Below are 19,406 nucleotides of genomic sequence, written 5' to 3'. Positions count from 1 at the left end.
TTTTGCAGATCTTAAGTAGCAGTGGGGCCTAGTGGGCTCTGTGGATTATTTCCTGGAGTTTATTTCTTGGAGTCAGTCACCAAATGCCTCTCATGCCTTGCATTTACTGTTTACTGTTTTAGTTTACTGTTTTATCTTCAGTGTTTTTGTTTTTATCAGCCTCCTGCAAACTGTCTTGGAAATCTAGTCTGTTATCTATTGGATTGCTATTTTTAGCAGATATATTCCTTTTATCTCCTTTTTTTTAAAAAGAAAAAAGAAAACAAGGAAACCCTTATAAAGCAATCTGTATCCCAATGGGTTAAATTCAAAGGTTAATCATTCCCTGTCAGATTTTGGTGTTTAAAAAGCAAAATATGTGACAATTGAGTATTTTATTCTTTAAAAAAATCCACCTTGAGGGGTAGCTCCATTGTGACTATGAAGTACTTCATGTTCGAAAGACATGTGAGCTAGTTGAACTTCGTTCCCATTGAAATAAATGGGACAGTTACTCATGAGTTTGTTTGTTTGTTTAATGTATTTAAAATTCCGCCTTTCTCCCAAGTTGGGATCCAAGGCGACTTGCAACATTTTATAAACATCACTATAAAAGACGAAGCGATAAGAACAGTTAGAAACAATTCCCACCTATTTCAGTGGCACCTATTTTCATCTCACATAGTATTGATCCAAACCAATGACCCCATGTCTCTTCTTGTGCTCTCCCATGGTATCAAAGAAAAGAGAAGGTATGGTATCATTGCACCCTCAGTTTCCTCAGTTGACAAAGGGTATTCCTTTGTCATCATCCTGACCTCAGAGGGGGAGAGCAGCAGTAACAACAACCCTGTGTTTTATCTCTGCATAGCTGAAGGAGCCAACAGCTCTCACATCCCCCAGGCCAGGTGGCTGACTCATCAACAGCCACTATTCCTTGAACAAAGGGAAGTAGAGCATGGGAAGGGTGGCCTGGAGACAAACGCTCAAGAAGCCTCAGTTCACCTCCAGCCTCTGCTGGAGCCACAAGGTATTTTCTTGGAGCTCTCTGTGGTGCTGAAACCAACAGCCTGCCTTGCTTGCAATGTCAGGTCTAGGAAAGAACATCCTTGAACTGGGATGGAAACAGCAGGCTGAGGAAAAAATAATACAATTCTCCCTCTATTTATAATATTAGAAATTGGGATTATCCAATGATGTTGATTGGCAGGAAATTCAGAACAGACAAAACAAGTACTGTACTATTTCATATGATCCATGATTATTTAGATGATAGCATTGAGAGAGGACTGGACATATTCAAGGAGGCTGTTATTGTTGATATCTACACCTTGATGGTATCCCCCACAACCTGTTCAGAGGCAGTGTACTTACAAATACCAGCTGTTAGGGAGCCACAGCAGCAGAGGAAAGACTGTTGACTTCAAGTTCTGCTTGTGAGTTTCCTCAAGACATCTTATTAGTCACTTTTGGGAAGCAGGATATTGGACCAGATGGACTATTGATCTAATTCTGCGGGGATCTTATGGAGCAGGGGCTGGGAAAATGGGGTCCCAGCAATGTCATTCTCTTTCATTTCATGTTCATGTTCAGCCAGTGCCTGACCACTAACATGTACCGGTACTTGTGTCCCTAAAGGCAGGTAGGAAATTTGAAAGAAGCAGGGAGACTGAATTGCACACATCAATCTGATAGAACCAAACCAAATCTATGACTACTGATTTCCGGTGCTTCTGAATTTCCTTCCAGTACTTTGAGCACGACTTTTATGAAGCCTCACTTTTTCTTTTTGTATTTCCAGGTAATTTTTCCTCATTAGATGTTTACTTTCAATTTGGTGGGAAATATGAGAAAAGCCCTTAGGTTTCAGATGGCCATAAGTGCTTGCAGCTGTTTACATTGTAAAACTCATCAACCACAATTTAGGTACATCTCCAAAGCCATTAACATGAGCAGAAAACAATAAGGAAATCAGCCCACTAATTGAAATGGGGAAAAGGGCAACTCAGAGATGAAACTCAGCAATGAAAAAAGGTTTGTTTATCCAACTTTGTACCCCTTGGGTGGGGACTTGTTTTAGTGTTGTACAAAATCCATCTCTAGAAGGGCCAGCCATTTGACTGAAGACATTGCTCTTATATGTAGATGTAGGGATGGCCATTTTCAAAAGGAGGTGGCCTTTCAAACCAACTGAAGGGCATCTCTGGAAATGCCCTTTGTAACTAATTTTGGGCTGGTTCAACATAATACTAAACCAAAGTTTAGCATTACAAGAATGAGCCTTGGTGAGCCTCTGCTTCATACACACCTCTCCACCTCTGGCCATAACCAGCCCTACCATTAGACAGAGCGAAGCATCTGCCTTAGACAACTAATTGTGGATGTCATGAAAAGGCAGCAGATTGTCTTTTCAGCTGGGATCTTTATCCAAGCCAGCTATCACTGTTCAAGGACACATCCCAGCCAGGCAAAGGCATTCATGGAGGGGTGTGGCTTCAGAAGTGTACCAAGGCCAAGACAGAGAGCACTGGAAAGTTGCATTCAACTTGTGAGCTCTGATGTACACCAAAGGTTAGGGGGCATGAACGAACTGGTCAAAGTATTGCCAATTACATGTTGACACCCACACAAATGGAAACAAAAGTTGAGAAATCCTAATCTATCAGTTTCACTTGCGAAAGTAAAGGTAAAGATAAAGGGACCCCTGACCATTAGGTCCAGTCGCGAATGACTCTAGGGTTGCGATGCTCATCTCGCTTTACTGGCTGAGGGAGCCAGTGTACAGTCATGTGGCCAGCATGACTAAGCCGCTTCTGGAGAACCAGAGCAGCGCACGGAAATTGCGTTTACGTTCCTGCCGGAGCGGTACCTATTTATCTACTTGCACTTTGACGTGCTTTCAAACTGCTAGGTTGGCAGGAGCTGGGACCGAGCAACAGGAGCTCACCCCATCACAGGGATTTAAACCGCCAACCTTCTAATTGGCAAGCCCTAGGCTCTGTGGTTTAACCCACAGCGCCACCCACGTCCCACTTTGGAAAGTAGTAGCAGATAAATCTGAAACCCCAATATCTAGGGATAAATAGTTAAACTGTAGGACTCACTCCTACAGGAGGCAATGATTGCCACCAACCTAGATGGCTTTAGAAGAGGATTAGAGTCCATGGGTAGGCAAACTAAGGCCCGGGGGCTGGATCGGCCCAATCACCTTCTAAATCTGATCCGTGGACAGTCCGAGAATCAGCAGGTTTTTACATGAGTAGAATGTGTGCTTTTATTTAAAATGCATTTCTGGGTTATTTGTGGGGCATAGGAATTCATTCATCCCCCCCCCAATATAGTCCCCCCACAAGGTCTGAGGGACAGTGGACCGGCCCCCTGCTGAAAAAGTTTGCTGATCCCTAGGTTAGACAAATTCACAGAGGAGAGACTCCCTAGGTGGTGTGATGGGTAATTGTTTCTGGCTGCTAACCAGAAGGCTGGTGGTTTGAGCCCACCCAGGAATGGCTGTGGATGGAATTCCTGCACCACAAGGGATTGGACTAGATGACCCTTGGGACCCCTTCCAATTCTACAATTCTACGATTCTATGAGAAATGTGAAATACAGGGCCCGTAAGCAGCCGGTTCTTCTGGCTATTTAGAGATGAGACAAAAGTTTTTTCTCCCCTCTCTGGAGAGGGGCTAGACTAACATGAATTGACAAGTGGAAGTGCAAGAGATCAGCTGGTGTCTTACGACAGGAAGCTCTTGTTTTATGAATGAAAAGCAGCCAGGCAAGCACTGGTGCAAAGCAGAAAATAATTTTTTCTGACTCGGAGCAGGGAGAAGTAAAAGAGATGCTGATAGCCTTTGTGTGTGTGTTCAAACAATGATTTATTATGTATTTGGAAACTAATTAAGAAGGTTGGAGAAGTTCAGTACATGGGGCAATGGCACTGGCAGGTCTTGGCTGTTGATTAGTCTCAGAATAATAGGAAATATAACCTGCTGGGAATTGAGAGAGCTTGGAGTGGTGGACAAATGGAGCCCTACCTTTTACAGTGAACCATTTCAGGCAGCAGGTAGGGGAATTACACTCCCCAAAAATGATTTAAGCCCCAGTTTTTATACAGCGCATAAACGATGGAACTCATTCCCGCAGGAGGCAGTGATGGATTAGACAAATTCATGGAGGAGAGGACTCTTGATGGCTACCAGCCACGATGGCGATGCTCTCCTGCTGTACGTGGAGTTAGCAATGCTTCTGAACATCAGTTGTTGGAAACTGCAGGAAGAGAGAGTTGCTCTTGCATCTGGTTGGCCACTGTGGGAACAAGATGCTGGGCGAGATGTGTCATTGGCCAGATCCAGCAGGGCTCTTTTGAAGGTTCTTTTGAGGTGTATTTCAAAGAACATCTAGAGGGCACCAGGTTTGGCAAGTCTGGGATAAATTTGTTTTTTGTTTTTGTTTTATAAAAAAAATAAGCTTTATTTTATTTCAAGTTAAAATCTACAAACCATAACATAACATAACACAACATAAACATAACATAACAAACCATAACATAACATAAACGTAACATAATCAAATCTAAATAAACATAAGTAAACATAAGCAAATATGTAACCAAGCATAATTCCCAAAATTATCAGAAAATTTCAAAGATAAACAAAAAATAGAGAAAAAAGGAGATGGAGACAAAATTAGAGAAAAATAAGAGCAAAATATATGTAAAAAAGAAAAAAAAGAAAAAGAAAAGAAAAAAGGGAAAAATACTAATTTAAAAATTTAAAAATAACTTCCAAACATTTATTTTCGGTTCTCTCTTATGTACAATTTTACTAGGCTTTTCCTAATCCTTTAAGTTCTAAAGTAAACCATATACCATATACCAACTTTTTTGTATTCCCATTTACTTAATCAACTTATGCATTTTACTCTAAGCATATCACCCATTTTGAATTAATTCCCTGTTTATAAAAATAGTCCTCAACATATTTCCACTCTTCCTTAATCTTCTGCTTGGGGATCTTCCTAACAGCTAGCCAGCAAGATGGTGGGGTGTGTGTGTGTGCTTATGTTTTTTTGTTTTGAGATTCTCCTTGTATTTTTGTCCTAGACAGACATTGTTCTGGATAAATGGTTGAGGCAAGGGTGATGGCAACTCATGTGTGGGCTTTCTCCATTGTGGCCCAAGAGGTGGAACGTCCTACCATATGTCGAGTGCTTATAGGCCACCTTCCTCTTCATTTGGATCCAACCAGCAGTTTAAAACATTTCCTCTTTAAGCCTTGGATTATGTTGCTGCTTAAAGCATCACTGGCAAATGCTGCTCTGTGTTCTTATGTTTCACTTCCCATTTTGGAGTGATCATTCGAGCTGGATCAGTCTTGCTTTGATGCTTGTATATTTTATATTTGTAAGCCACTTAGACCAAGTCCTCCGTAGGGGTGGAGTGGAGAGGTATGCATTTTAAGGTAAATAAATAATGAAATGATAAAGGAGGCAGCAGATTGTAGAAGCAGCCAGTTTTAAATCCACAGGAGGATAGCTAGCTTCATCCCTTCTGAGGAGCGTGGAATGGAATGTGCCTTCTCAAAACAAAAGGCGCTACAAAACCAAAGTGCTACAAAGGCAGAGTCCAAATTTAGCTGTATCTGCTTGCAATTCCCCCACTGGAAGAGAAATGCATGGATGTATTGACAGAACAAACATGAACACATGACCTTCTACCACGGAGCTACCACCTTTCCCCAAAGATTCAGACTATTGGTCTACCTTGTTTAGGGTGACATGCGAGTTCTCCTCATCTGTGTTCATTTGCAGTAATAAATTAATTAAATGACAGTGATGCAATATGCTCTCCTCTCACCCATGTCATTGGCTGGTCTTTCCGCCCATTTTTTCCGTGTCCCTCCTTCTCTCCTTGCTGTCTCCCTCTAGTGCACGCTAGAAACCTCTGGAGCTCCACCATGTTTGCATCCATCGCCACCACTGCAATAGATCAGAAAAAATGACCCCATCAGAGCATTCTTGCACCCTCCTTGTCTTCTGCTCTCCCCACCCCTCTCATGCATACTTCCTTCATTTGAGTTGCTTGCATCAGTTGGCGAGAAATTAATTGGCCTTTGCCAGACAGCTATTACCATTAGGCTACTTTTGATTTTGTTTCTTAAGTGCTGTTCAGCTAATTGCTGTGATCACTTAGCTTGTATTCGTCTGATCTTTATGACAGTGATGTATATTCTTGTTTGGGAATCTACCCCAACTTGCCCCAAAGGTTCAAGGCCGGTTGCAATGCAAAGTAGTAGATTAGAAACTCTATAGGACAGGCCAGAAATGGCTAAATGAGCCCATTAGAACTGTGCTGCCTGTTGAACTTCTAGTGCAGGCATAGGCAACCTTGGCTCTCCAGATGTTTTGGAACTACAACTCCCATGCTCCCTAGCTAAAAGGGCCAGTGGTCAGGGATCATGGGAGTTGTAGTTCCAAAACATCTAGAGAGCCAAGGTTGCCTATACCCTATATGCCTGTTCTAGTGCATCCAGTTGTTACTGTGCAGGCAAGGATAACTACATAGGTGTGTTGAACAGGGTTATATACAGCTCCCTGGCAGAGCTCTTAACACAGGTCTGCAGCACGAGGTTTTGTAATCAAGGGGGCGAGATGATGGGAGACCCTGGAAGATGTGCTGTCCTTGAGGGAACAGTTCACAGTTGCTTCTCTGTGCCTGGATAAAAATCCTCTCCCAAGGAATTAATTTATTCATTTAAAATATTTATAAATGGCTTCATATCAAAAGATCCCTAAGCAGTGTACAAAAAACCATAAAAAACCAACCATATCTAATGGAATAACATAATGATCCCCAAGTATCTATGGGAAGCTGTCTTCAGGCACTAGGCCCATTGGCAGACAAACTCTGTATGACAAAGGTGTCTGCAATTGAGACACGAAGGTTGGCAACATCAACCCCACCGTGTGGGGATCCCTTGCAGATGACCACAGTGCCTGGAGACAACCAATCAGGTTGTGTATCCACAGCAGTGATATGCACTAGAGGAGGACTGACTGCTGGGAGGAGTGCAGAAAGAAGAAAGTCCATGGTTTATCTGCAGCAGCACAACTGGATGCCTTCATCTGCTTCACCTGCAACAAAACATGTCTCTCCCATATCAGTCTCTCTGCAGCCACAGGAGGCACTTCAAACAGCTTGACCTCATCTCCAAAGGTGTCTCCTGAAACAGATGGATGTTAACAACAACTTTATGATAATAGTACCACTCTATTCTGACTTGGTCACACCCCAACTGAAGCACTGTGTCCAGTTCTGGGCACCACAGTAAACAAAAAATATTGACAAGCTTGGACCATGTGCAGATGAGGGTGATCATGATGATAAATGATCTGGAAACGAAGCCTGATGAGGAACAGCTGAGGAAGCTGGGTATGTTTAGCCTAGAGAAGACTGAGAAGCTATACAATAGCCATCTTCAAATATCTGAAGAGCTGTCAAATGGAAGATGGAGCAAGCTTATTTTTTGCTGCTCCAGAGGGTAGGACCCAAACCAAAGGATTACAATTACAAGACAGGAGATTTCTACTAAACATCAGAAAGTACTTCCTGACTTTAAGACCTGCTTGAGAGTGGAACAGACTCCTTTAGAATGTGGTGGACTCTTCTTTGTTGGAGGTCTTTCAGCTAAGGTTGGATGGTCATCTGTCAGGTATTCTTTAGCTACGATTCCTGCGCTGCAGGCGGTTGGACTAGATGACCACTGGTGTGACTTCCAACTCTGAAATTTTATGATTAAAAAAGAAATCCGTGTAAAAGTTTGGATTATGGTACAACAGGGTCAGACTCTGTGGTGGGCACTTAGATGTTTTGGGATTTTTTAAAGTAGGCACTTAGATGTTTTGGTATTTTTTTAGGTAGGCACTTAGATGTTTTGGGATTTTTTTAAAGTAGTGATTTCACGCAGCTTTCAGTTTAGCTTCCCTTTCCTTCCACTGGCTTGTCATAGGGAGGAGTGCAAATAAGTCTTATCTTGGCTCTAATAACATTTTCAGCCCCTGTTTCATTGGGTATTTGTGAAATTATTGCACAATGGGGTGGAATTATGATAGAGATAATGTACACAGAGCAGATTTACATGGATTGGCTTGCATCAGACGTGTGCCTTGGCCACCACAGATCTCATGCTCTGGACTCTGACTTGGTTTCTCCCCTCCACCTCTGATGGCCTGTAGCCTTCTTCAGGCATTGGAAACTCAAATGGCCTGGTATACTGAGCTCCTGACAATGGCAAGTAATGTGCCTTCTGCCTTTCAAAATTGCTTCAGGGGTAAGCTAGGCCATTCTTACACAGAGAATGAGGTATCCGTAAAGCCACAGAACTGCTTCAAACGCTCAACCAAAACAGCAGTGTAGCCAGGAGTTTCTCTGTTTCCCATCATTTTAACAAGCTTCCAACCTGTGTGTCTTGTGTTGGCTGGTCAGCTGGGAGTCAAATTAATCAACGGGTTTCATCATTTCCCTTATTAGCCTGAATGGTTCTGTCATGGTGGATTTGCAGGTTTCTCTAGCTAATATTGAATGGATTATTTCAAGCACACATTTTGTTGTTTAGTCGTTTAGTCGTGTCCGACTCTTTGTGACCCCATGGACCATAGCACGCCAGGCACTCCTGTCTTGTACTGCCTCCCGCAGTTTGGTCAAACTCATGTTCGTAGCTTCGAGAACACTGTCCAACCATCTTGTCCTCTGTCGTCCCTTTCTCCTAGTGCCCTCAATCTTTCCCAATATCAGGGTCTTTTCCAGGGAGTCTTCTCTTCTCATGAGGTGGCCAAAGTATTGGAGCCTCAGCTTCACGATCTGTCTTTCCAGTGAGCACTCAGGGCTGATTTCCTTCAGAATGGATAGGTTTGATCTTCTTGCAGTCCATGGGACTCTCAAGAGTCTCCTCCAGCACCATAATTCAAAAGCATCAATTCTTCGACGATCAGCCTTCTTTATGGTCCAGCTCTCACTTCCATACATCACTACTGGGAAAACCATAGCTTTAACTATATGGACCTTTGTAGGCAAGGTGATGTCTCTGCTTTTTAAGATGTTGTCAAGCACACATTAGATAACCCTTATTGCTTGACAAGGTTTGTCTTCACATGTTATGTTGTTTACATGTGCCCATGCAGGAAAAAAAGTAATGATGCATTTGCCATGAAAAGAACATGTGGGTGTCATATGGGTCCATGCACCAGAGAACCAGGCAGGCTGCACTCCTTGCTGAGTGTACATTTGCTCGGCAGGGGGGTTGGACTGGATGGCCCTTGTGGTCTCTTCCAACTCTATGATTCTATGATTCTATGAAATGTTTGGCAGGTATGTTGCTCTGTGATGTGTGAAATGGCCCTAAGAAAAATATTATTTTGAATGGTGACCTTATGAGTTTGGGCAGGTAGGAGGAAACCTGTGTATGCTCACAGTGGCAAATTCCTAATGATGTGACGTCTATGTTTCCTGGTTTGGTCTGGCAAAGAAGCCCCGTGGGGGCCAAGGGAGGCAGGCAGGCACCCCACTGGAACCAAGACTGCCAGCCAGAGGAGACAATTCTGGGCATGGTGATCCATAGGGTTCACACATAAGGACTGGGATTAACCTCTTGTATGTCACTCTAAATGAGGTTGGGGAACCTGCAGCAATCCAGCACTTGCTAGACTTTCAGAATCCATGGCGGCCACTTGCCAGCCTGGCTGAGGGGGATGGAAAGTGGAGTCCAACTACATCTGGGGGGGGGGTTCCATCCCTACCCCTGCCCTAAACATTTGTTTCCGGAAGTGTAGTGTCTGGATGAGATAAAATCAGCATCTTTTTAAAAAATTAAATTTCCAGAATTTCACAAATTACCTTCAATTCAAATAATTACATACAATTGACTGCCCACCCAGATCACCACAGTGTTTTTATTTGAACCCTTTTCTACTGCATTGTATATAAAACTCCTATCTGTTACAAAAATCCCTGCAATTTTATCATTTTTTCTTCCACTGCTCATATCTTGAATCCTGCCAGCGACTTCATTTGACTATAATACTTTTTCAAATAGTCCATGAAAAGCCTCCAATCCTCGATAAAAAGTTCATCATTTTGGTCTCTTAATTTTGCTGTCCACTTTGCCATTTCTGCTTATTCCATTAGTTTTAAAAGCCATTCCTCCTTCGCTGAAACCTTCTCTTCTTTCCATTTCTGTGTGTATGGTATTCTAGCTGCTGTTGTCACATACATAAATAGTTTGGTCATCTTCTTCAGAGTATCAGTCCCTATTACCCCTTCGGATCTTTTGGGAATAGCCCACTTAAACATCTTCTTCATTTCATTATATATCATTTCCCAAAGGCCTTTAGTCTTTTTGCATGTCCACCAGATATGAAAGAATGACCCTTCAGTCTATTTACCGTTCCAACATTTACTTGATACATTTTTATACATTTTGGCCAATTTATTTGGCGTTAAATACCACCTGTGCATCATTTTCCAGCAGTTTTCTTTTAAAGCATAACAGGCAATGAATTTCATATCCTTTTCCCATGGAAACCATATGAATATTATGATTCAATCATTGTATCATTGTTATGTTGGCTAGCTTATGCAAAACAACCTGGCTGAGCTACTGCTATCAAAAGAACAATTGAGGAACATTAACAAGAGAACTCCTGCCCCTTTGCCCCAGATGTGAAAAGAGACTGGGGATTTGGAAGGTTGCCAGGGTAACTGTTGGGGGGGGGCAAGGGTTGCTGGCAGGGAGAAGGAGGAAGAAGAGCTGAAATCCATCTCAGGCAAGCTGGTGAAGGTTGCCTGCGCTACTGCCTCTGGAAATTACCATGCCATAAGACCTGAACTCCCTCTGTGTAGACTGAAGGTGGAAATAGGTGGAAAACACCATATTTTTAAAAGTCATGACCATCTCCGCTGCATCTTCCATTCTCCAAAGGAGCACAGACCCTGTGTGAGTGCCACCGCTCAGCAGAGAGAGGGGCAGGCTCCCGGTTTTTGTAGGAATATGTATCTCTTTAAGGCTCCCAGTTCACCTTCATATTTATTTCAGCTGAGCACAAGCCTCTATGGGAGATAACCACAGTGGTGAGACAAAATCAGCATCTTGAGAGAGATCAAAATGACAGCATCTCCAGAGAACTTCTCCTGGAGTGTGGGGCTTTGTAGTTATGATTAGAATGTGTGAATGGGGTATTTTTCTATTGATTAAACTTGATAATGGCAATAGGGGTTAGCCAAAGTTAGTCCTACTGAGAGTAGACCCACTGAAATTAATGGACCTTTGTGTGTGGTATGAGCTAGATCAAAGATATTTCCCTGCTCCACAGAGGACTAGAAGCTTGCTCTCTTCTGAGAAAATAGATATGCAAGGTGGTATCTTTGATAAGATCAGCAAAAAAGGATGTTCACAGGAAGAAGATGCAGAGCTCTTCATTAGAATACAAGGGAGACGTAGCTAACCCCTCAGCAAACTATGCCAAGCTGGTTGTTCAAGGCCTTTTTGGAAATAAATGTCATTGCTTCTTGCATGTAAATGACTTGGCACTGCATCCATCCGCCTCAGGCAAAGCTTTTCATAAGCTCTCTAACACTTTCTTGGAGGCTAGTATAGAGATGTTTGGAGCTGGGGATTTGTACAAATGGGTTGGGAATTGTAATTTGCCACTTAGGGTTGTCTCTCAAAACATTTTCCCTTTGAAAGGAAGTCGCCACTCGTGGTATTGTTTATAGAGAGCACAGGGAGGTTTTTGAGAACCTCCACAGGTGGAATTGCAGCTGCTGCTCCAGAAAGTTCGCCATGAAAGATTAAGATGGGAACGAAACATCACCCAAGGCTGTTTTGTTTTTCTGAAAGTGTAACTCTTCATTTCATCCCTATTTTTGCATTAATGAAGTCATGATCTCCTGGATTTGTTTTTTAATAATTTAAAAAAAACCAGTTGCAGCTGTGAGGTGGGGTTGCGGGAGTAGAGTGGGGAGGAAGTGGGAGACATTAAGTGAGAAAATGTGAAGAGGTTTCCAACCCAAAAAGATAATTTGGTGGGTAGATTTAATTACCCTAAAAGGATTTTTTTTAAAAAAAGGGGGATATGAACTTAGCACAGGGAAGGAGAGAAAGAGGAAGGATTTGAGGGCAGAGTGCCAACTTGAATAAAATACTGGGGGTGGGGCAGATAAGCCTTACCCCACATCACATCACATACACCATTTGAATGGCAATGCCCATCATTGGGGGGTGTAGCCCCCTCAAATATTTTATTGGGGCGGCTGAAGACACCTCGACCCCTAGGACTTTGCTTCTATGTTTGGGAGGATGCCAATGGAATTAGCAGTGAAACAATGTTGGAGGGACAGAGAAGGAAAGAGCAAGGCACCTCATAGCTGTCTTGGGATGGTGTTGTGGCCTGGGAAGCAACACCTGAAAGTGAACCTTCTCTCATTATGGCACACAGCCCTTCTCAAAGATCCACATCATGACATTGCTGATGACTATCATCTCAAGAAGGGACATGGGTGGTGCTGTGGTGTAAACCACTGAGGCGGTTCGAATCCCCGCGACGGGGTGAGCTCCTGTTGCTCGGTCCCTGCTGCTGCCAACCTAGCAGTTCGAAAGCACGTCAAAGTGCAAGTAGATAAATAGGTACCGCTCTGGTGGGAAGGTAAACGGGGTTTCTGTGCGCTGCTCTGGTTTGCCAGAAGCGGCTTAGTCATGCTGGCTACATAACCCGGAAAAACTGTCCGCGGACAAACGTCGAATCCCTCGGCCAGTAAAGCGAGATGAGCGCTGCAACCCCAGAGTCATACGCATCTGGACTTAACTGTCAGTGTTCCTTTACCTTTATCATCTCAAGAACATAAAAGCCTTAAGCCTTCTCTTCCCATCAGAATTAATGAGATGTCTCTGGATATAGAACCATCCTTTATGGTCAGTTGTCATTGACAGTCTTCTATTCAAGCCATTAGAAAACTCATTTTTTTCAAAAAGCCAGCTAAGTTGGTGGCCATTTCCATACCTTATGGCAGTGAATGCCATAGTTTAGATACCGTATGTGCTTTGTGAAGAAGCTATGTGCTAAATTAACAAAGAGATCATATACAGTGAATAATAGAAATGATGTAGACAATTTTGTTTAAATATGGCATCCTTTTATAAAATTGATAACTGAAGAATAGCAACTACCAAAATCACAGGCTGGACCTTGACAAACTTAAACAGACTGATATACCCTGGAGGTGGGGGAGAAGTAAGTTGGGATTTTGGTTTTGCTGCCACAGCCACCCCTTCCTCCTCCCCTTATATATAATGGTTGTTATATATAGGAAATAAATAAACTTTATTTATATAAGAAAAGAAGAAGCTATGAGCTGTGCAGGCATCCAATGAAGATTCAGGGCAGATAAAATAAAATGTGGGAGGGAGGTGGGGCTTACCCATGAAATGCAGAGAGGGAGGAAGACCAGAGAGAGAAACTGCCCCTCCCCATGCCTTGGACTCAGCCTCAAGGTTTTCTCCAGCTATTTAAAAAACAATAAACATGCATGTTACTTGCATTCACTTCATTGATGTGACATTGCTTTAGTCCTCATTTCCACAGTCATTTCTGATCAAGCAGGTTTTTAACTTTTAAGGCAGAGTGAAACTGGTGCAATTCAAATTCAATTCAAATTCGTAAATTAAAAACATTACATTCACAAGAACAGGGTAGATGCTGATAGATTAAAAAGGTAAAGTCCAGTCAAAGGCAATTGGGGTGCAGCGCTCATCTCGCTTCAGGCCAAGGGAGTCTGCGTTTGTCCGGACAGCTTTCCGGTCATGTGGCCACCATGACTAAACCGCTTATGTTGCAGCAGGACACCATGACGGAAGCCAGAGCGCATGGAAACACAATCTACCTTCCTGCCGCACTGGTACCTATTTAGCTACTTGTACTAGTGTGCTAGGGACACAGGTGGCGCTGTGGGTTAAACCACTGAGCCTAGGGCTTGCTGATCAGAAGGTCGGCAGTTCGAATCCCTGTGACGGGGTGAGCTCTCGTTGCTTGGTCCCAGCTCCTGCCAACCTAGCAGTTCGAAAGCACGTCAAAATGCAAGTAGATAAATAGGAACTGCTACAGCAGGAAGGTAAATGGGGTTTCCATGTGCTGCTCTGGTTTGCCAGAAGCGGCTTTGTCATGCTGGCTACATGACCTGGAAGCTATACGCTGGCTCCCTCGGCCAATAATGCGAGATGAGCGCGGAACCCCAGAGTCGGTCACGACTGGATCTAATGGTCAGGGGTCCCTTTACCTTTACGTTTACCTTTTACTAGTGTGCTAGGTTGGCAAAAGCTAGGGCAGAGCAACAGGTGCTCACTCTGTTGTGCAGATTTGAACCGCCAACCTTCTGATCACAGCGCTACCCGTGTCCCCTAATCTCAGGTGTCAAAGGCCTGGCTAAAGAGGTGCATCTTCAAGCACAGTGGTACCTCTACTTACAAATAACTCTACTTACGAATTTTTCTACTTACAAATGGAGCTCCGTCCGCCATCTTGGATGCAGTTTAGATAGGGTTTTTTCTACTTACGGATTTTTAGATAGGGTTGCTTCGACTTACGAATTTTTTCTCCCAATGCATTCCTATGGTATTCGACTTGCAATTTTTTTCGACTTACAAATGTGTGTTCGGAACGCATTAAATTTGTAAGTAGAGGTACCATTGCATTTGCCAAAAGCTGTAATGAAGTTTCTAGGTGCACCTATGTGTAGAGGGAGTTCCGTAACTTGGGCCACCCAGCCCCCAATCTTCTGAGGGTGGTGGGACTCTGAAGAAGGCCCCCTCAGCTGATCTTAACACCCAGGAGGGTCTGGAGGATATTGAGGCTTGAACACTAACATGAACATCTCCAATTGGGCCTGGAGATGAACTGGCAGCCAATGCAGCTGCTTTAGGACAGAGTTCTAAAGGCAACCCTGGCCAGGAATCTGACTGCTGCATTTTGGACCAGCTGAAATTTCTAAATAATCTTCATGGCCATAATTCAATCTGTAAGCTACCAGAGCATGGAGCATGGAGTGCCATGACTGAGTCACCTCTTTCCAAAAGGGACCATAGCTGGTGAACCACTCCTAGCTGCCAAGGCCACTCAGGCCTCAGGTGACAATGTTGGAGCCAGGTGTACCTCCACCCAGCTGTGAACCTGAGTGACCACACTTCCCATCACTTTCTCTTCTCACATACACCATGGATAATAATGCATTGAGTGAGCAGGGAAACCCAACAATGTTCATCTGTCTCCAGCCAAAGATGAGCCTCTTCTCCCAGCCTCTCTGACACCAGCTTTTTGCCTTCTGCTTTGAGCAAATGTGATTTGCAAATGAAAAATTTCATTAGTAGAGAAGTTGCCTGTGAGGGAATTAGAGGAAGGAGGAGGGGGGAAGAGAAAAAGCACAAAAAAAGCACAGTAGCACTCAAAGCTGTTGCAGGGAGCAACACAATTGCTTCGTTGGAGGAAGAAAAAGATTTACAATCCCCTGTTTGCAATTAAAAGAACAATTGCTTCTAAAGTGGCGCTTATTATTTTTAAGAAGTGTGTAGACATTCCAACAATGCAGATTGAAGGAAATAAGTCAGCTTGTGAGCAAAACATGCTGGAGATAATTGGCAAGGCTCACTTAATGCGTCTTGTTTGGTATCCAAGAGCTATTCACTGTGTGCCACCATAACAGTATGTTGTTGGTACAACAGTGCTGACAGTTTGAGGAGATGAAAGGCAAGGCAAGGGGAGGATGTAGCACAGATTTTGCCAGGCAATCTGGAAGAAACTGATTCTGCGCGGGGTCTGAACGTTTCCAGCCGGCTCCTTTGGTTATTAATTAATCCTTTCTTTTCTGATCTCTGATCTCTCTGCTGCTGCTTTGGGGCAGAAACTGATGGCACCCATTGCCTTTTTGAAGTCCTAAAGATTGCGGAGATGATGGCTTTGGGTGTGTGAATTACAACTGAAAGCCCCTTTGCCTTCCAAGTGTACAGTCCCCTGTGCCAGGGTGGGTGCCCATCCCTATCCCAGGGGTTGTAGTGTTGGAGTCACTAGCCATGGGCCACTGAGAGCTGCAGGGCTTCCAAATGTTCAGCAGGAGTCCTAGTTTTTCTGTCTGAGGAAAAAAGAAAAGCAGAAACCTTCCTAAGTCTTCTGACCAGGGCTTGGAATGCGCTAGTTCAAAAATCCCAGAAATATGCCTGGAAGCCCTTACCATAATTGGCAGATGAACTAAAGGTGGATGAAGTTCATTTTGCCGTAGAACTTTGCATGATTCCTCCTTCGTCTTCATGGTCATTGCCATTCTTCCTCTCATTCTTCCTCCGCTGCCGTGAGATGGAGTAGCCTGGCTGCTGCTAAGCATTTCTTTTTTGACTTTGGCCTTGTAAAGCCGTCAGAAGATGCTGTTTTGTTCCCAGATTGCTCATGAACACACACCCTTCAACATGACTGGGTAGCAGGATTGGATCCTCTGTGGGCCATGCCGATGCAGCGTGATGCCAGAAATTGTATCTGTGCATGTCCACGGCGCTGGAAATCGCTTCTGCGCATGTCCAGATGCTGAAGCGATTTCTGGAGCCGCAGAAGAGAGTCCCTGCGGCGGTTTAGCGCAGCGCGCGGGGACTCGCTGAGCAGGCGGCTCGGTTCAGGGGTGGCTCATGTGCTGGTTAAATGGCCTCCATGGGCTGCTTCTGGCCCATGGACCTTCAATTGCCAACCCCTGATGTATATGCTTCTTTCCTTGCCTTTAAGTGGGGAGGGAGAGAAAAAGAGAGAGAGATCAGCAAGGTCTGCAGAGTTCCAAAGCAGGGAGTCACTTGGGAGGAAATAGACTCGAGGGAGGATGGAAACAGCAGCTGTCTAGCCAGAAACTGTTTGGTAGGAGTGAGGAATTGCAGGCTTGGTTGTGAAGAGAAACAAGGCCAGCTCAATACTTCTTCAGCATCCAAGTGTCTGAGAGCCAGTGTGGTGTAGTGGTTAAGAGCGGTAGACTCGTAATCTGGGGAACCAGGTTCGCGCCTCCACTCCTCCACATGCAGCTGTTGGGTGACCTTGGGCTAGTCACACTTCTCTGAAGTCTCTCAGCCCCACCCACCTCACAGAGTGTCTGTTGTGGAGGAGGAAGGGAAAGGAGAATGTTTGCAGGAATGGGATCCCTCAGATCACAGGTGCCAACATGTGAAATGGACAACTATTAGGGATGAAGATATTTCCTGGTTCCATTCCTTTACTCTTCCTCTCAAACACTGTCTCTGCCTGCGCCTCTCACCCTTCTCCAGAATTCTGGCTCAACTAGGAGCCTTTCTTAATGCTGAGTCCAGGATTGGAGCATGAACGTCTAGCCACAGCCTTCTGTTCCTCCCATTCATTTGCATCTTACCATCTCTCCATTCCTTCCATCCATTTATTATTCATTGCTTTTCAGACCCTCCAAAAATGACATAGGACAGCAAAATAAAAGCCACGGCAGAACATACGGGAGAGCAGAAAACACAGTGAGGACGCAGACAAGTAGACACGTGAGGGGAACTTAAGGGAAGGCAAGAGCTAAAAATGTGAACCACCCTGTGATCTTAGGATGAAGGTCGGTATACAATTTTCAAAGATAAGACAAGATAAGGTGATAAGATAGATAAGATAAGGGATGATGAGATAAATGGTTATTGAAAGCCAGAAGGGGATAAATGAATGTCGCAGAGATTTCCACAACAGTGGGGGGCCCCTGAGAAGGCCGCATCTCTCATGTACACAAATTGCTTTCAGAAATGAAAAATGGAACAAGGGAGAATCTTTTGTGCAAGAGAGGGTAACCTAGTGCCCACCAGATATTGCTACACTCCAGCTCCCATCATCCCTGACAATTGACCATTGTGCCTGGGGCTGATGGAACTTTGAGACAGAACCTTATTCGAGGGCTTCAGGTTGCCCAAAGTGATTGCTTTGCTTCACCATTCAGGCCTTTGCAGGAAGCGAGACCTTTTAGAAGACATCTGAAGGCAGCCCTGTTTAGGGAAGCTTTTAATAGATTATTGTATTTTAATGTTCTGTTGGAAGCTGCCCAGAATGGCTGGGGAAACGCAGCCAGATAGGCGGGGTATAAATAATAAATTATTATTATTATTATTATTATTATTATTATTATTATTATTATCATCTATTTGTAACATGCAAATTTATTTTGTATATGCCGCTTACTGGAGCAAAATACCTCCATGGTTTAATATGGATGAGTCTAAAATATTCATTAAAAATAGCAATTAGAAAAACAAACATTAAAAACAAGTTACGTACATAATAAATGAAATCAAATCAGCAATTTAAAAATGCTTATACTTACTACAACTGCATGTCAAAAGTCCATTCTAAAATACATGCTGGCTTGCTGGAACAAAAAACATTTTTAGCAGGCACCAAAACCTGTACCATGAAGGTGTGTGCCTAAGATCCATGGACAGGGAGTACCAAAGTGTAGGTCTTGCCACACTAAAGGATTGATCCCTTGCAAATGCATGACAAACATTATGTGGCACTTGTAAACGTGCCCGTTCAACAGGTGTAAGTGGTTGAGGGCACATGTATTGGGTTAGGTGATCCTTCCAGTTAAATGATAGCAAGCTGCTGAGGACTTTTATATGCAATAGTAATTCCCTGAATTTGGCCTAGTAACAAATCAGCAGCCTGCGTGGGCAGGGGGAAGCAGCAGGACCTGGGAAGAAATGCAGAATTTCAGAGGCATTCCTAATGGTTATGCAGCTGGGGGGGGGGCACACTGGGCGCCACACTGCAGGGCGCGGCACTTACAGCGGGGCCTGCAGTGCACCTGAGCCATGCATCTCTCCTGGGAGTGATGCGGTGGCTCAGGCACCTGCAGGCTCCGCACTGCCCAAAACGACAGTGTGGAACTTGGCTTGCGCCTGCCCACCGCCTCCCCCTCCTTACAGCTGAAGTGGAGGTGGCAGGCGGACTCCTTGGAGGTTCAGCACAACCCTGCCCCTGCTCGCCCCGCCCCATGGACGGCTCGCCATGGGTGCCCAAGCAGCTAGCTATGCCACTATAGTTATGTAGTACTTCTGAGTGTATAGTGCTTTACCACACACACACACACACACACACACTCCAGTACAGGCTTTTAATTGCACTTGAGCTAGATTGTCATTTTCACCAACAGTCTTGCAACCTCCCTGTGTTGGCAAGCTGGAAGTTTGCCCTAAACCTATTAAGAATTTTTATTTCCATCTGGAGTGCAGACTTGTGGTGTTCAGCTGGCAAGTGACTATTTTGGGCCACACAGCAGGATCCAAGGGAATCACTCAAACAACACGACAACTGTGATTTTGCCAAGCTACATATACCTGGTACAGTTTTATAACTAC

Source organism: Zootoca vivipara, chromosome 14, assembly GCF_963506605.1.
Source record: "Zootoca vivipara chromosome 14, rZooViv1.1, whole genome shotgun sequence".
Taxonomy (NCBI): domain Eukaryota; kingdom Metazoa; phylum Chordata; class Lepidosauria; order Squamata; family Lacertidae; genus Zootoca; species Zootoca vivipara.
This window is presented reverse-complemented; position numbering follows the sequence as displayed.